Here is a 19526-nt window from a genome sequence, read left to right on the forward strand (position 1 = left end):
GGCCAGTGATTTAATCAGTCATGCCTATGTGATGAAACCTGCATAAAACCCTCTAAACTATCAAGTTTGGAGAGCTTCTGGACTGGTGAATACATGGAGGTACTGGGAGAGTGGCACAGCTGGAGAGGGCATGGAAACTCCACATCCCTTCCCACATATCTTGCCCTTTGTATCTCTTCCATTTAGCTGTTCCTGAGTTGTATCTTTTATGATAAACCAGTAATAGTAGGTAATCTGATTTCCTGTGTTTTGTGAGCCAGTCTAGCAAATTATCAAACCCAAAGAGGGGATCGTGGGAACCCCCAATCTATAGCCAATGGGTCAGAAGTACAGGAGGTCAGAATTGGTGTTTGGTGTCTGAAGTGGGGGCAGTCTTGTGGGACTGAGTTCTTAAGTTGTGAGATCACTAATTTAGGTAGATAGTATCAGAATTGAATTGTGGGATACCCACCTGGTGTCAGAGAGCTAGTTAGTGTAGGGGTTACTTTTGGTGTCAAAAGTGTTGTGACAAAGGTAATCAGTATGTCAGTGTGATATCTGTGCTCCCATGTTTATTGCAGCACTATTCACTATAGTCAGGATATGAACTCAAGCTAAGTGTTCATCAACAAATGAATGGCTAAAGAAAGTGTGGTGTATATATACACAGTGGAATACTATTTAGCTGTTAGAGAACAAAATCCTGTCATTCACTGCAACGTGGATGAGGTTGGATAACATTGTGGTAAGTGAAATAAGCCAGGCAGAGAAAGATAGGTACTTCATGTTCTCACTCATATGTAGAAGCTTTAAAATGTTGCTCTCATAGAAGTAGAGAATGGAATAGTGGTTACTAGAGGCTGGGAAGCAAAGATGGTTCAACATACATAAGTCATAAAAGGTTAACACCACATCAACAAAATTAAAGACAAAAAACATGATTGTATCAATGGATGCTGAAAAAGCATTTGATAAAATTCAGCATTGCTTCATGATTAAAAACAAATTAGGGAAGAAGGAAGGTATCTCAAAACAAAAAAAGCCATATATGACAAATCCACAGCTATCATCTTGAACAAGGAAAAGTTGAAAGCTTTTTCTCTAAGAACAGGAACAAAACAAGGATGCCCACTCTCATCACTCCTATTTAACATACTACTGGAAGTTCTAGCCAGGACAATTAGACAAGAGAAGGGAATAAAGGGCACCCAAATTTGAAAAGAGAAAGTCAAATTGTCCCTGTTTGCCAAGGACATGATCTGATAAAAATAAAAACCTAAATACTCCACCAAAAAACTCCTAGAACTGGTAAACAAATTTAGTAAAGTTGCAGGATGTAAAATCAATATACAAAAGTCAGTGTTTCTATACACCAACAACAAACTAGTAAAAAAAGAAATCAAGAAAGCAATCCCATTTACAATAGCTGCCAAAGAATAAAATACCTAGCAATAAATGTAACCACAAATGTGGAAGATCTCAACAATGAAAACTACAAACAGTGATGAAAAAAATTAAAGACACAAAAAAAATGGAAAAACATTCCATGCTCACATGCTCATGGATTGGTAGAATTGATGTGAAAATGTCCATATTACCTAAAACAATCTACAGATTCAGTGCAATTTGTATCAGAATAACAAAAGCATTCTTCACAGAAATAGAAAAAGCAATTCTCACATCATGTGGAACAACAAAAGGCCTGAAATAGCCAAAACAATTCTGGGCAAAAAGAGTAAAGTGGGAAGCATTAGATTACCTGACTTCAAATGTACTGCAAAGCTATAGTAACCAAAACAGTATGATACTTGCATAAAAACAGATGTGAGCCAATGGAAAATGCAGAAATAAAACCATGTACTTACAGCCAGCTTATCCTTGACAAAGGCACTAAAAACATGCATTCAGGAAAGGACAGTTTCTTCAATAAATGATTCTGGGATATCCACAGGTAGAAGAATGAAATTAGACCTTCATCTCTTGCTGTATGCAAATATCAACTCAAAATGGATTAAAGACTTAAATGTGAGACCTAACAGTGTAAAACTTCTAGAAGAAAACAGGGGAAGCTCTGTGGGACATAGGAATAGGCAAAGATTTTATGATTAAGACCTCAAAAGCACAGGAAACAAAAGCAAAAATAAACAAATGGGATTTTATCAAACTAAAAAGCTTCTGCACAGCAAAGGAAACAACAAAGAGACAACTTACAGAATGGGAGAAAATGTTTGCATTCTATACATCCAACAAAGGGCTAATATCCAGAATATACAAGGAACTCACAACTCAATAGTTAAAAAAAACCAAAATAACCCAATTAAAAAATGGACAAGGTGGGTCAGTCAACATTTCTCAAAGGGAGACATGTAAATGGCCAGCAGGTATATGAAAAAGTGCTTTACACCACTAATCATCAGGGAAATGGAAATCAAAACCACATTGAGATATCATCTCACCCCAGTTACCCTGGCAAGTATCAAAAGGACAGAGAATAACAAATGTGGGCTAGGATGCAGAGAAAGGGGAATCCTTCATTGTTGGTTGGATTGTGTATTAGTACAGCCATTTTAGAAAACAATACAGAGATTTCTCAAGCAATTACAGATAAAACTACCATATGACCCAGCAGCCCTACTACTGGGTATATACCCAAAGGAATGGAAAGCATCATGTCAAAGGGATACCTGTACTACCATGTTTATCACAGCTCTATCCACAGTAGTCAAGATATGGAACCAACCTAAATGTCCATCAAGAGATGATTGGATAAAGAAAATGTGGTATATGTACACAATGGAATACTACTCTGCCATAAAAACGAATGAAAGTCTGCCATTTGCACCTACATGGATGAGCTTGGAGAAAATTATGTTAAGTGAAATAAGCCAGGCACAGAAAGAGAAATATTGGATGTTCTCATTCATATGTGGGACCTAAAAAAAAAAAAGAACAAATAAAAACAAATAATAAGTTGAACTGTTAAGTGGAGAAGGGAATAACTGTAATTACTAGATATGAAAGGGAGTAGAGGGATGGGATGCTGAGAGACTGGATAGTGGACACAAAATTACAGTTAGGAAAAATAAGCCCTGTTGGTGTACAGTTGACTCAAGAATCTGTAATTAGTAATGACTTCATGTTACCAAACAACTAGAAGAGGGAAGATCAAATATGCAAATCACAAAGAAATGATTGGGTTTTGCAAGGATGAATATGCCTATGGCCTGAATGGATCATTATACATTGTATGCATGTTTTGAGATATAACTGTACCCCATAAATATGTACAATCAGTATGTATCAATAAAAAATGAATTAAAGGATGGAAAGGGTTGTGGGGGTTGGTAGAGAGAGGTTAGTTAATGGTTACAAAATTATAGCTAGATAGGGGGAGTATATTCTAGTGTTATATAGCACTGTAGGGTGACTATAATTAACAAAAACTTACTGTATATTGTTAAATAGGTAGAGAGCATTTTGAATGCTTTCAACACAAAGAAAATATAAATTAGGTGATGGATATAGTTACCTTGATTTGATCATCATATCACACTGCTCCCCATATATAGGTACAGTTATTGTGTGTCAATTAAAAAAATTTTTTTAAGTATTAATGAGTTGAAAGAGTTCATAAAACTGTATTTGTTAAATAGATTGAATTTATTAATTCTGTTTAAATCCTCTAAATAACTACTGATTTTTTTTGCTTGCTTAACCTATCAGTTACTGAGGTTTATATTTTGGTCCACATTTGCTTATGTGTTTTAAGTCCACTGTATTCCTGATGGATTGACCTTTTACTTTTATGAAATGTGCTCTTCTTTTATGTTTAGTATTGCTTATTTTGTTATAATATACTTTGTCTAATATTGGTATGGCTGTATCAGCTCTCTTTAGTTAGTGTTTGTATAGTATACCTTTTTTCTGTCCTTTTCCTTTCAGCATTTCTATGTGCTTTTATTTGAGGTAAGCAACATATAGCGTTCCTTTTTTTAAAACCCAGATTGATTTACAGTAGTTTTCCTTCCATTGGAATGTTTAGTTCATTTGCATCTAATGTACACACTGATGTATCTGTTTAAATTAGTCAGTGTTCTTTTTTTCCTATTTTGATTGTATTAATCAAATATTTTTAATTATTTTATTGCTGGTATTGCTAGTTATGCATTCTTTTAAATGACTGTCATAGAGGTTACAACATGCCTTCTTATTATAGTCTTCTATAAATTAAAACTTTTACCAATTCATGGATAGCGCTGGAATTTTAGAGTATTTTAACTCCATTTGCCTGTCCCACCCTGCCTTGTGCTAGTTGTCGTGTATTTTAAATCTCTCTCTCTCTATATATATTTTTTAAACCTCACAATTCATTGTTATTATTATTTTAGTATTATTATCACTTAGGTTTTTATCAGCTTTTGTTTAGGTTTGCCTACATATTCATCCTTTCTGGTCTTCATTTCATTCTGTATTTTCATGTTGCAACCAGTGATCATTTTCCTTCTGAAAACCTTTCTTTAGTATATCTGTTGATGACGAGGTCTTTTTGTTTGAAACATTTTATTTTGCTTTCATTTTTGAAACTTATTTTCATTTAGTATAGAATTCTAGGTTAGCACTTAACCTTTCTTTTGGTGCTTTAAAACTATTACTTTGTTGTCTCCTGACCTCCACTGTTTGTATTGAAAAGTCAGCTGTTAGTCTTATAGTTGATCCTTTGAAGGTATTGTATTTTATCCTATGGGTGGTTTCTTTTTTTGGTTTTTCAGTTTTGGGGGGGGTATTTCTATTTGTCTTTCAGCAGCTTTGCTATGATATTTCTAGGTGTAGTTTTCTTTATATTTGTTCAGCTTGGAGTTCATAGAACTTCTTAAATCTGTTGTTTGATATATTTCATTAGTTGGGGGAAATTTTCAGCCATTATATCTTAAGATATGCTCTTGCCTCATTTTCTATCTTCTCTCCAGTTGGGATTTAGACCATTATACCCATATCCCATTTTGTTTTAACACTTTTTTATTTTCTTTTTTTAATTGAAAATTTCTTAAACATATCTATGGGGTACAGAGTTGAACATAATTACCTGTGTACAATGTGTGATGATCAAATTAGGATAATTAGCATTTACATTTATATTTATCATTACAGAGTATAATATTTCCATGTGTCCATTAACCAAGTTCTCTCTAGCACCTCTTTCCCTGTCCCACCTATAGTAACCACAACTCCATTCTCTTCTTTTGAAAGTTCAACACATTATTTTTATTGTTGTTTCTTTCTCTCCCTCTTTCTTTCTTTCTTCTTTTTTTAGCTCCAACTTTTGAGTGAAGACATATAGTATTTCTCTTTCTGTGCCTGGTTTGTTTCACTTAATTTTCTCCTAGCTCATCCATGTAGGTGCAAATGGCAGTATTTCATTGTTTCTTATGGCTGAGTAGTATTCTATTGTGTTTATACCATAATTTCCTTATCCAGTCATCCATTGATGGGTGTTTAGGTTGATTCCATATCTTGGCTATTGTAAATCAAGCTGCAATAAACATGGGATTACAGGTATCCATTCGACATGATGATCTCCATTTCTCTGGGTATATACCCAGTAGTGGAACTGCTGAATTGTATAGTAGTTCTATGTGAAGTTGTTTGAGAAATCTCCATACTGTTTTCCATAATGGCTGTACTAATTTAAAGTCACACCAACTGTGTAGAAGGGTTCTCTTTTCTCCATATCCTCACCAGCATTTGTTCTTATCTGTTATTTTGATAATAGCCAGTCTAACTGGGTTGAGGTGATATCTCAATGTGGTTTTGATTAACATTTCTCTGATTAGTAATGTTGAGCATTTTTTTATATACCTATTGGCCGTTTGTATGTTTTCTTTTGAGAAATATCTACTCAGCTCCTCTGCCCATTTTTAAATTGGATTGTTTTGTTTTTACTGTTAATTTGTTTGAGTTTCTTGTATATTATGGATATGAATCCCTTGTCGGGTTTATAGTTTGCAAATAGATTCTCCCATGCTGTGGGTTGCCCTTTCACTCTGTTGATTGTTTCCTTTTTAGTTTGATTTAATCCCATTTGTTTATTTTTTTCTTTTGTTGCTGATCTTTTGAGGTCTTATTCATAAAGTCTTGCCCAGTGCTATATCCTGAAGTATTTCTCCTAAATTTTCTTCTAGGAGTTTTATAGTTCCAGATCTTATATTTAAGTCTTTAATCCATTTTGAGTTGATTTTGGTATATGGTGAGATGTATGGGTCTAGTATCATTCTTCTACGCATGGATATCCAGTTTTCCTGGCACCATTAGCTGAAGAGGCTGTTCTTTCCCTAGTGTATGTTCTTGGAGTCTTTGTAGAAGATCGGTTGGTTGTAAGTAAAATCAGCATTGGTTGATTTCTGGGTTCTCTATTCTGTTCCATTGGTCAATGTGTCTGTTTTTATGCCAGTACCATGCTGTTTAGGTCACTACAATTTTGTAGTGTAGTTTGAAGTCAGGTAGTGTTATGCCTCTGGCTTTTTTTTTTTTTTTTTTTTTTTTGCTCAGGATTGCTATGGCTATTCAGGGTCTTTTGTTGTTCCATATGAATTTTAGGATTCTTTGTTCTATTTCTGTGAAGAATGTCATTGATATTTTGATGGGGATTGCATTGAATCTGTAGGTCACTTTGAGTAATATGCACATTTTCAAAATGTTGAATCTTCCAATCCATGAACATAGAATGTTTTACCATCTATTTGTGTCCTCTTTAATTTCTTTCATTCACAAAAATACACAAAAATCTTTATTTTCCATCCTTTTTCTTCCCCATACATTACACTGGCTGTTTTCTCCTGTTCTGTCTTGCAGGTCCCTAATCCTCTTCTACTGTAGCCAATCTGCTGTTAAACCCATCTGTTAACTTCTTAATTTCATTAATTCTATTTTTCAGTTCTACAATTTCTGCGTCCTTTTTTTTTTTTTTTTTTAAGCTCAGATCTCTAAATTCTTCTTTCTATTTTCTGGAACATACTAATTATACTTATTCTAAAGAGTGTTTCTAATAACATCTATAGGTCTGTTCTATTGTCTGGTTTTTCTTTCCTTTTGGTCACTTGGTTCTGTCTCCAAGAATGCCTGGTAATTTTTGATTGAATGCTGAATATTATGTATAAACATTTATATTAGTCTGTTTGCTTTCAGAAGAAAAAAATTTTTCTTACTGGTAGTTGGAACAAGAGCAGATAATATTGATCTAATCAGAGATTAAGATGGTTCAGGGCTGTGCTTCAAGATTAGTCTATTTCTCATATAGCCCTTCAGTGATCCAACTCAAACTTGAGGTGTTTACCTGAGCCACTCTCACTTTTAGGATCACGTCTGCCAATTTTTATTTCCTCGGGTTTATGGGAGTGCTGAAAGCCCTCTTAGCAGCTGCTCTGGCTTGGTTTGTAGTCTTCCTTCCCCTCCACACACACAGTTTGTGTAGTGTAGGAATCTCCAGATGCTTTGAAGGCAGAACCCCAGGAGAAGATCACTTATCTGCAGGGTTACTTTTCTGTTATTCTCTTTTCTCTAGACTCTTGATCCTTGAAGTTCTCAGTGCTTTTGTAGCCCTGAACCTCAGTAATCATGTCTCATGCCCCCCTAAGAAGGTCTAAAGGTACTGCTTTCTGCTAATGCTACCCAGAAATTGGCAAATGTCTCAATGGAAAAAGTGGCACAGGATGTAGGACTATTAACAAATGCTTCTTTTCTCTTCAAGATCTAGGCTTCTTGTGTTCTGGCAGCCTTGGTTTTTCTACTGTGCCCTCAAACATGTTTTGTATTTTATCAGCATTTACAGCCTTTGTCGGTTGGAGAGTTGATCTAATAAAACTACTCAGATAGCTGAAAATGGATGTCTAATTCCTAGTATTTTATCATTGTCAAAATCTCCTTTACATAGTTGTTTTGGTAATCTCCCAGGTATAAGCTGATTGTTGTAAGCAGATTAAAAACAGAGTAGATAATAATGAACTTACATAAAAATATGACAAGAAGTCAAAGCAGCCATTTTACCCTTAGTTCAGGGAAGTGAAAAATAAATACATCAAGAAGGTGTATTTTGAGTTGGTCAACTCAAAATGGATTAAGGATTTAAATATACACCCTGAGACAATAAAACTTCTTAAAGAAAACATAGGGGAAACACTTCAGGAAATAGGACTGGGCACAGACTTCATGAATACGACCCCAAAAGCACGGGCAACCAAAGGAAAAATAAACAAATGGGATTATATCAAACTAAAAAGCTTCTGCACAGCAAAAGAAACAATTAAAAGAGTTAAAAGACAACCAACAGAGTGGGAGAAAATATTTGCAAAATATACATCTGACAAAGGATTAATATCCAGAATATATAAGGAACTCAAACAACTTTACAAGAAGAAAACAAGCAACCCAATTAAAAAATGGGCAAAAGAGCTAAGTAGGCATTTCTCTAAGGAAGATATCCAAATGGCCAACAGACATATGAAAAAATGCTCAACATCACTCAGCATCCGGGAAATGCAAATCAAAACCACATTGAGATACCATCTAACCCCAGTTAGGATGGCTAAAATCCAAAAGACTATGAACGATAAATGCTGGCGAGGCTGCGGAGAAAAAGGAACTCTCATACATTGTTGGTGGGACTGCAAAATGGTGCAGCCTCTATGGAAAATGGTATGGAGGTTCCTTAAACAATTGCAAATAGATCTACCATACGACCCAGCCATCCCACTGTTGGGAATATACCCAGAGGAATGGAAATCATCAAGTCGAAGGTATACCTGTTCCCCAATGTTCATCGCAGCACTCTTTACAATAGCCAAGAGTTGGAACCAGCCCAAATGCCCATCATCAGATGAGTGGATACGGAAAATGTGGTACATCTACACAATGGAATACTACTCAGCTATAAAAACGAATGAAATACTGCCATTTGCAACAACATGGATGGACCTTGAGAGAATTATATTAAGTGAAACAAGTCAGGCACAGAAAGAGAAATACCACATGTTCTCACTTATTGGAGGGAGCTAAAAATTAATATATAAATTCACACACACACATACACACATACACACACAAACCGGGGGGCGGGGAGGAAGAAGATATAACAACCACAATTATTTGAAGTTGATACAACAAACAAACAGAAAGGACATTGTTGGGGGGGAGGGGGGGAGGGAGGGAGGTTTTGGTGATGGGGAGCATTAATCAGCTACAATGTATATCGACAAAATAAAATTTAAAAAAAAAAAAAAAAGAAGGTGTATTTTTTTTCTGTCACATTAAGAGTTTGTATCTGCTTTTCTTTGAATGCCATCTAGTGGAGGTTTTATTTAAATGAAATAACCAGAAAATGAGACTAATAAAAGACTATATCATCCAGTAAAAACTTTTCATTATGGTTACATAATATATGTAAATCATTTTAACCAACCCTTGACTGTTAAAAATTTTGAGGAAGTCTAGTAAATGAAGAAAGAACAACCACTTAATATCACTAGTAAATTCAACTGTTTTTTGTCAAATGATATATGCTTATCACTAAGAGGTAGAAGATGAAAGGCCTAGATCCTGCCTCAAGAATTTGACATTACAGTAGAATAGATTACAGGACTATAAGTATTTATAACAAAGTATATTTATAACATAGAAAGATTAGAAGTAGCAGAGCATGTCTCTAGGAACAGAAAGTAGGAAAACTTAACTGCAATGCAGATGACACGTGAAAGCTTCATAGAGGCTTATCTCTTAGACTTAGATTTGAAGAATGAACAGGAGTTTACCAACTGCAGATGGTAGAAATGAATATTCAGTTTAGAGGAAGGTGCATGCACAGATGGAGAAGGATGAGAGAGCATCTTTCATTCAGGTTTTGTAAATAGTGTAATCATAAATAGTTTAACCAAATCATATGATGTTAGAGTAGAAAATGGGTCAGAATTTAGCAGTGGCTAAGTAATAACCTCTGTAATCCATGCTTAAAAACCATGAATTTTGTCCTGAAAGCTATTAATTAAGAAAAAGAATAAAAATTAATATTTTGTAAAGGTCATTCTGACAACAGGTCAAAGATGAATTGGAGTCAAGAGATCCAGTTAAAAGACTATATTGCCATTGCCTTTGCCAAAGCCATGGACTATGTATTCAGAGTTGAAAATAGCAAGTAGATTTGCCTGAATTTGAAGAACATTGATTCCATTGTACCTTAAGATACGAATGAACAACAGACACATGAAAAAATGCTCAACATGTCAGGGAAATGCAAATCAAAACCACACTGAGATATCATCTCACCCCAGTTAGACTGGCCATTATCAAAAAGACAGAGAATAACAAATGCTGGCAAGGATGCAGAGAAAGGGGAACCGCCCTACACTGTTGGTGGGACTTTAAACTAGTGCAGCCATTATGCAATACAGTATGGAGGTTCCTCAGACAACTGCATATATAACTGTTATATGATTCAGCAATCCCAGTGCTTGGGTATATACCCAAAGGAATGGAAGTTGTCATGTCAAAGGGATACTTGCACTCCCATATTTATTGCAGCTCTATTTACAATAGCCAAGAGATGGAACCAAACTGGATGTCCATTGATGGATGACTGGATAAGGAAAATGTGGTATATATACACAATGGAATACTACTCTGCCATAAAAAAGAATGAAATCCTGCCATTCACAGCAATGTGGATGAGCTTGGAGAAAATTATGTTAAGTGCAGTAAGCCAGGCAGAGAAAGAGAAATACTGCAGGTTCTTACTCATAAGTAGATGCTAAGGAAGGAAGGGAGGAAGCAAGGGGAGAGAAGGAGAAATAAGGGGAAGAGAAGAAAGAGAACAGAAGAGAAGGAATGCCACAAAAAAATGAGCTTTCAGAAGGAGATAACAGACCTGTAGTTAGTAGAGGTGGGGGGTGGGAGGTTAGGGAGTAATTGAGTAGGGGACACAAAGAATGATTATGATTTGTAATGATGAACATGCTAATAATATTGATTTGATCATCATGTACTGTACACAAATACTGCTAGTCAACTCTGTATCCCATAAGTATGTATAATCAATTATGTTTCAATTCAAAAAATAAAGAACAGGAATTACAAAACAAGTACAGAGGATTATGAAAAACTATTGTTAAATATTAAAACTAAGTGTATGTGCATAATAGCAGATGGCACTGAGCTGAAGAACTGATTAGTGGACTGGAAGATAGATTTAGGAAGTCTCCTAGAATACAACACAAAAAGTTGCAGAAATGGAAGGTATGAAGGAGAAGGTAAGAGACATGGAGAACCTTGCTAGAAGTTCTAACATCTGTCTAATAAGAATTCCAGAAGGAGAAAATGAAACATAGACTATATTTGATGCAATAATGTGAAGAATGTTCCCAAACTGAAGACACCATTCCTTAGGATTGAAAGATCCACTGAATACATAGCAAGATTTCTACACAAATGAATAGATAAAGATATACATTTTTAATAAAAAATTAAAATATATAGACACATCATAATAAACTTCAGAATATGAGGAATAAAGGCGAAAATTCTAAAAGTTATCTACAGAAGAGACTATTTACCTATCAAGACAATTCTTGTCAAGAAGTGACCGTCTGACATTGTATTTGGCAATATTAACAACTAAATATGGAAGAAGACAAATTGAGAAATAAACTTTGAACTCTATTTCTGTTTTTAGCTATTCTGTCATATAAGAGTGAGGGCAAAATAAAGACATTTTCATGTACAAAGGTACTTGAAAAAGTTTGTGGAAAAATAGAATTAAAAGGTAATACAAGTCTTTCCATGACCTTTTTGTAGTACCTTCATATATGGAAACTTAACATTAATCATCTTCTGCCGGGGCAGTACTGACATTTGAGTGAGATTGTCCCAAATATTGCAGGATACATCCCTGTATCCCTGGTCCTGACCCATTAAATGCTAGTAGTTCCTTTCAGTCATATTGCTAACCTAAGAAGCCCTAACATAACACAGGTGCTTCAAAAAGTTCATGGAAAAATAGAATTAAAAGATAATTCGGATCTTTCCATGAATTTTTTGAAGACCCTCATGTTTCATAGAAAAGTGTTCCCTGTCAATAACTACTGTTTTCCTGACTCTTAAAAATAATGTCTGAAAAGTTTGCCGGCAAGAAGAAAAATGAATTCATAAGAAGTAATGGGATGCAAGAAGCAATGTTAAACAAAGAAATTAGTAAACATATTGGTAAATCTAAATAACTTTTGCCCAAAAAAGAGAAAGAGTATTTATGATAAGTTGATGCTAAATTTCTGTGCTAATAAGCTTGGAGTTTGGGTGGGTGAGGAGAGAATGAAGCAAAATGAAAGTAAACTCTCTTCAGATGAGACTATAGTTACTGATTAACTTTAGTCTTTGTAAATAATAGGGATATTGGGGAGCAGGATTTAAAAGTAAGTGCTAAAATAAAATAAGGAAGTTAAAAGCTTTCAGATCAAGGGGGTAGGAATAGAACAAATAGAGGTTGATTGATCCAACAAGGCTGAAAGGGAGATATAGGAGCATGTATTTACCATGGAAGCATGGTAAATAGCACAAAAATGTAATTTCAGAAATAAGTCTAGACATAATAAAAAGGAAGAGTAATATAATTGATAAAGCTCACTTATTAAAATATAGTAACTCTTGTATTGGCTAAAACCAAAATCCAGTGAAACCATGCCTAAGATAAAACAATATATAAGGGTTGAAAATAAAATGAGAAAAAAACGTGTTGTTCATTTAGCAAGGATTTATACCTGGTAGATACCAAGACAACAAAACTTCTGGGGGTAGTAGGTGAAATTCAAGGCAAAAATTATTTAAGGGAACAAAGAGGAAGTGATATTGATAGAAGCAACAATTAAACAAAATGGTTTTTTTATATATGGTTTAAAAATATGTAAAACAAAAACTGGTAGAACTTTAAAAAGTAATGGAAAATCACAATCATATTCAAAGACTTGAATAAAAGTCTCTTTAGAAAAACAGATTAGACAACTGTAAAGATATAGAATTTTCAAATAACACATTTAACAAGTATATCTAATTGAAACTTATCTGGAATTCTGACTTTAACATAATTTACAAGCATGGATTCTTTGCAGATACACTTGGATTGTTTTCAAAATATGGTCATGTCGTAGACCACAAAGGAAGCTTGAACAAATTCCTTTTTTAAAAGTGATATCTCATAGAACACTTCCCTGACCACAGTGTAAAAAATTAAGAATTCAACAACCAGAAGCCTCCCTAATGCATGAATTTGGGTGTTAAGACTTACACATCCTAATAATTTCTGGGTTAAAGAAGAAATTAAAATAGAACTGGTAAAACTTAGAACTGAACCACAATTAAATCCTTAATATCAAAACTTGTGTGATTTAGACAAAGCACAGAGGTAATTTTCTCAGAGGGAAAATAAGAGCTTAAGTTCGTTTATTGACAAATCAAAACATTGAATAAACAGTATATCATTTATATTTTTGAATGCCATATTTTTTGTTGTGTATATATGTATGTGAAATTTGTTTTTGTTGTTGTTGTTCGCTAAGATCTGGAAAGATTCCCAACTGTTAGTGATTACCTCTGGTAAGGTAAGGAAGGGACCAGGATTATGGAACATTTAGCTCTCTGTAGTGTTCTAAGGAAAATGTACATATGTATGAATTAAGTAATTTTAAAAAATCAATATGTATTGTTAAGGAATAATATAGAATTAACCTTATATTTAAAATATATCACAGTAATTAATAACAGTGTAGTATTAGTGTAAGGCTGTTTATTACTGACCCCTAGAAGTAATACAGAAAAGAAAATTTAGGACAAAATCCAAGAATATATGAAGTTATCATATATGATTAATGTCGCATTTCAAATTAGCAGGAAGAAAATGTATCATCGTTTTGATGCTTGGGATCTGGGTAGCTAATTGAAGGAATAAAAAATGCTGTATTCTAACCTCACACCCACATAACTTCCTATGGCTCAAAATATTTATTTATTTATTTATTTATTTATTTATTTATTTATTTATTTATTTTTGCTCAAATATGTAAATATTAAAAAAATATAAGACCACACAAATGAAAATATGGATGTAGATGAAAATGTAGATGTATGTATGTTGGATTGGTAGAGGCCTTTGATTTCCCACCAGGAGATCTGGGAACCTGTCCACAGAAACGTGATTCTCTTACTCTTTGTTTTCAACTCTAAGCTACTTACTTGCCTTTCCTGAGTCTCAAGTTGAACTTAAGGCAACTGAGTGCTGATGAGGTCTCAGGGAGTTGTTTTCATCCCTGCAAAATGGACAAACTCCTTTCCCCAGGTGACGGAAGTCATTTGGAGAGCTCATGGTTGAGCCCAGATGGAGAGCAACTGGTCCCATAAAAGCAGCTGGTCTCTTCCATTAGGAGATCTGTAGACCTGGGAGAAGCTGAACCTGCATGAGTGTCTTAGGTCTCCAGATTCCTAAAGACTTGGAGATAGAAAAGCAGAGAAAATTCTTTAGGTACTTCTGGCGGGAGCCAATAGCCTGCCCTTAAACTATAGACCACTGCAAAAGAAAGTTCATTGACTTTCAAAGTCTGTAAGGGTTTCTACTAATAAGAATATTTCACCAGTTAGACCTGGGCCCTTAAGCAAAAGAGTAAAGTAGAGCCAGAATTGGCAATTAAAACATTTGCTTAATACAGTAAAGTTGCTGAAAGAGGTGAAAACCTGAATTGAAAATTAACAGTACATAAGGTGATGTAAATGCAGCATGTAGAAGATATCTTGGAACTTTTAAAAAAAACATATTTGAATTCAAAATTCAGAAATTTTGAAAAATTGGAACATATGGAAGGAACATATGGAAAATTGGTAATAATAAACATGTTCTAGGGGGGAAAATAGTTCCTGAATTAAAAAAAATCTATGAAGAGTTTTTCACAACACTATGAAGAGTATTTCTGAAAAAGACTGTGTGTTGAAATAGTTACTGAGTTCTAGTTTGGACTGGTGAGGAAAAAAGACACATACCTATGCATATATTTTGTTAAACTGTGTGAACTCTAGGAGAAAGGAGAAATTTATGTAAACTCCCAGGCAGAATTAAGTTTTTAACAAAGGAAAATAAAAGGATCAGAGTATGAGGGAAGAGGGTGGATGGGGCAAGGGGAAATGTTGATCAAAGGGTACAAAATTTCATTTATGAGAAATAAGCTTTAGTGATCTATCGCACAGAATGGCAACTAAAATAAATAATAATGCACTATTTCATAGCTGATAAAAAGAATAGATTTAAAATATTTTCACCCCCCAAAAATGGTAAGTATGTGAGGCGATGGTTTTAATTAGCTTGATTTAATTATTCTACAATGTAAACATGTATGAAAACATCACACTGTACACCATAAATATATACAGTTACTATTTGTCAATTACAATAAAAGACCAGAGTAGCATCAGACTTTTCATCTGCAATAACTAAAACTAGAAAAGAGTGAAATTGTATTATAGACTGAGACAAAGGTCTCCAGCCTAAAAATGTTATTCTTAGCCAAGCTGTCATTTGCCTGTGAGGGTGAAAGATGTTCAGTGATATTAAAGAACTCAAAGTACATTACCCAAGTACTTCATTTGAGGAAAATACTTGAGAAAAGACTCTAACCAAACAAAAAATGAACCAAAATGGAGACCTCATGAAGAGGGAAGATGGAAAGAAGAGGAAGCAGTGAAGAGTGACGAGCCTTGATGCATGTGTGTTTTAATGGATAATATTAGACTGTCTAGGAATGTGAAATACAAGTGCTAAATAAGGATTCTGGAAACAGATAAGACAAACTGTAGGTAAAATTCTGATAGTACTAAACTATGACAACAAAACCCCAGAGCTATGGTTTGCAGAGAGTTGTGGGGGCATCTAAAGGAGAGAGTAAAATAAGAGTTTGCTAAAGACCTTATTCTATTAGAGAAGTAGCGGAGAAGTAGAGCATGGTAGTGGAGGAAACCACAATCTCATTAAGAGAAATACGAGGGAACTTCAAAAAGTTTGTGGAAAAGATTTTATCTTGCTTACATATAATAGAGATATCTGTTTTACTAAGAGAACAGAGAAAGATAATAATGCTTAATGGAATTCTTTTTTTAAAAAAAGGAAAAGTAGAGTCATCAGATTTTAAAGGGGAAAATGCAATGAGTAACAAACCAGCAGAAACAGAAAAAAAGAAATACTATCAAGTATACTAGTCATTACACTAAATGTGAATGGACTGAATTTATCAACTAACAGAAAGAAACTGAGATACTGGCTTAAAAAAACAAAAAGTAAAACTAAATCTTATTCACAAGAACAGTTGAAGAAAAACTGAAAGACCCTTTAAAGGTAAATATAAACCAAAAGAAAGGATTGTCAATATTAATATCAGAGATCATTAATATTAAATGCAGTCAACAGAATAAAGGAGAATTTTGTGTTATGATACAAGGCAAAATAAATGAAAATATAACAAGCATAAATCTGCATACAGTAGACTACATGGCCCCTAAATCATTAATTAAAAACTATTGGTGAAAATACAATTATAGCAGGAAATTTCAACACATATCTCTTATTAGGTAGGTCTAATATATGTTAAATGAGTAAGGATATAGGTGCATTGAATAATATAATTAGTAAATTGAAAAGGTACTCTAACAGTTTTTACTTAGTTATAAAATAAACACCTGTTATTCTGGGTAGAGGACAAAGTAATCGAACTAAATAAGTATATAACTATATAGGAAAGACTTACTGAGTTTTGGTAAGTTTGTTTAGATCACTCTGTTCTACTCAGGATGGAAAATGTATGTTATTCTGAGTTCTTAACAATACATAAATGAAATGAGAGATTATGCCAACATTAAAGAAAAATCAGAAAAATATTTAAAGCTGAAAATATTTTATGACATGAAAACACAGGATTTTGGTAGTCTTCTAATTTGTCAAATCTTTGTAAACTGCTGATACATACTAGTGTTATAACAGAAGTCATAAAACTTCTAGTTTGTGTAAAACATCTTCATGTTCAGCCATCTTTGATCTATATTTGTTCTGTAGTTGGATCAGCAACAGCAGCAGTAGTGACAGCTTACCTGAATGTTGATTTCATGTTGGCAGTGACTTGGTTTTTATATTGCTGCACCTCTGACACACCGACTAGTATGTGACACATGTAAATGCTCAATAAGTGTTCTTTGAATGATTGAATGATAACATTTATGTGTGAGGCAGTTCACATGTATTACATAATTAATAACAACTTTTTGAATTATGTACTATTATTATCCCCAGTTTATGGATGGATAAAGTGAGGTATGGACAGTAATTTGCTCAAGGTCACAACTAGTAATAGAGCTAAAATTTGAAATCAGACGTTTTGAGTCCAGCACCTGTACTTGTAACCACTATACTATATTTCTTCTTCTAATGAAGATCTGAAGACTTGTGGGTAAACTAGAGACTTCTGGATCCAAATTATTAATGAGACAATATATATAGATATATCACTGTGTGTGTGTGGTTGTGTGTATATGCAGATATTAGGTACATTTCTAATAAACAAGAATAGATTTCCCTGTTTTCATATTTTCACTATTATAAATGGTATTGTTTCATTAATTTCAATTTCATGTTGTTCATTGCCAGTATATAGAAACACAATTGGTTTGCTGTTGTATACTGTAACCTTGCAAATTCATTTATTAGTTCTAGTACTTTTGTGTAGATTCCATCAAGTTTTCTACATAGAAAGATCATGCTGTGTGTGAATAGACAGTTTTGCTTTTTTAATCTGAATGCCTACCTTTTTCTTTTTCCTTGTTTTATTGCACTTTTTTAGTTTGTCGGTATGGTGTGTTATATTGATTTTTGAAAAGTCAAACCAGTCTTTCATTCCTAGGATAATTGCACTTGGTCATGATGTATTAACATTTTCATTTGGTTTAGGATTCTGTTTACCAAAATTTGTTCAGAACTTAAGAGTGTCTGTTCAATGAAAATTATTGGTCTGTAGTTTTCTTTCCTTGTAATGTCTCTCTCTGGTTTTGGTATTAGAGTAATTTTTGCCTCATAGAATGAGTTAAGAAGCATTCTCTCCTTTTCAATTTACTGGAAAAGTTTGTGTAGAATTGTATTATGTTTTTTCATTTACCGTTTGGTAGGATTTACCAGTGAAGCCTTCTGGGCCTGTTATTTTCTTTGTGGGAAGGTTTTTTAATTACTAATTAAATTTTTTGTATAAATCTAGGGTTATTCAGATTATTCTTTTCTTCTTGAGTGAACCTTGGTAGTTTGTCTTTTGAGAAATTTGTCTATTTTGTTTAAATTGTTTAATTTTTTGGCACAAATTTGTTTATAATATTTCCTTACACTTTTAACATCTAGGGAATCTATACTGATGCCATCTCTCTTGTTCCTGATACTGGAATTTGTGTCTTCTCTGCTTTTATCCTGGTCAGTCTGGCTAGAAGTTTGTCAGTTTTATTGATGTTCTCTTGATAAGGATCTGAACAAGATGAAGGAGTGAGCAATATGAAGGTCTGGGGAAAGGTGGAGAGAAGAGCACTTGCACAGTTCCTGAAAAGGGAGGAACTGGCATTTTCAAAGAGAACACAGTGTGAGTGGCCAAGAATGGAAGCATGGAGATCAGTTATGAGGTTATTGCAATAATATAGGTCAGAGAAAGTGATGATGGCTTGGACTACTGCAGCGGCTAAAAAGGTGATGAGAAATGGTTAGATGCAGGATATATTATGAAAATAGAGCCAGTAGGACCTGCTAATGACTTGAAGTGATAAGGAAGAGTCATAAATGATGCCTACTCTTGGGCCTGACTAAGTAGTGTGACAAATGGTGGATTCATGAAACAGGGAAGAATAAGAGGAGCAGATTTGGGCTATTGTGGAGGAAAGTGGAGTGGAGGAGAAACATCAAAAGGTCTGATTGAGAGTGAAAAATTTGAATGCTTAGTTTACTCAAATATTTTTTCTGTCTTATTTTTTTTTTATGTTTGCTTAAGTTATCCAGGAAATCCAGTCTTCACTGAGTAAAGATCATCTATCTAATGAAGCCATTATGTAGGAGATATTCAAGGTAGAAGAGGCAATGTTTTACAACTACCTTAGCGTATAATTTCAAATACAGCATTCAAATTGTAATATAGTAGGAAATAGGAGAAACAGATAAATGTATGAGTCATTTTATGCTAATGAAGACATTAGTGTGAAATGATCAGATTCAGGATATACCTTATGCTAACAAACCTCATAGAGAAAGATTATACATAGTGTGAATAACCAACACAAACATTTTTAGTGTGATTAAAATATAGAATTCCAAAATGATTTGATTTGTTGTTCTTTTTTGAAGATCTCTGTGCATAAATCAGATATTGGGGAAAGTTCAGGAAGATTGGGTCCAGAATCTTAGATCGTCTTTAAAATAGACCGTGATGTTAAGTTCAGCCCAGGTAGAACTGATAGAAACT

General features: G+C 34.0%; 1 protein-coding gene across 1 annotated transcript in view; it reads left to right on the forward strand.

Annotated features, from left to right (window-relative positions):
• The window catches only part of ASZ1 (ankyrin repeat, SAM and basic leucine zipper domain containing 1), a 62238-nt gene that overhangs the window by 18784 nt on the left and 23928 nt on the right, over positions 1-19526 (forward strand). The window lies entirely within an intron of this gene.

The sequence above is a fragment of the Cynocephalus volans genome, chromosome 6 (assembly GCF_027409185.1).
Source record: "Cynocephalus volans isolate mCynVol1 chromosome 6, mCynVol1.pri, whole genome shotgun sequence".
NCBI classification, from domain to species: domain Eukaryota; kingdom Metazoa; phylum Chordata; class Mammalia; order Dermoptera; family Cynocephalidae; genus Cynocephalus; species Cynocephalus volans.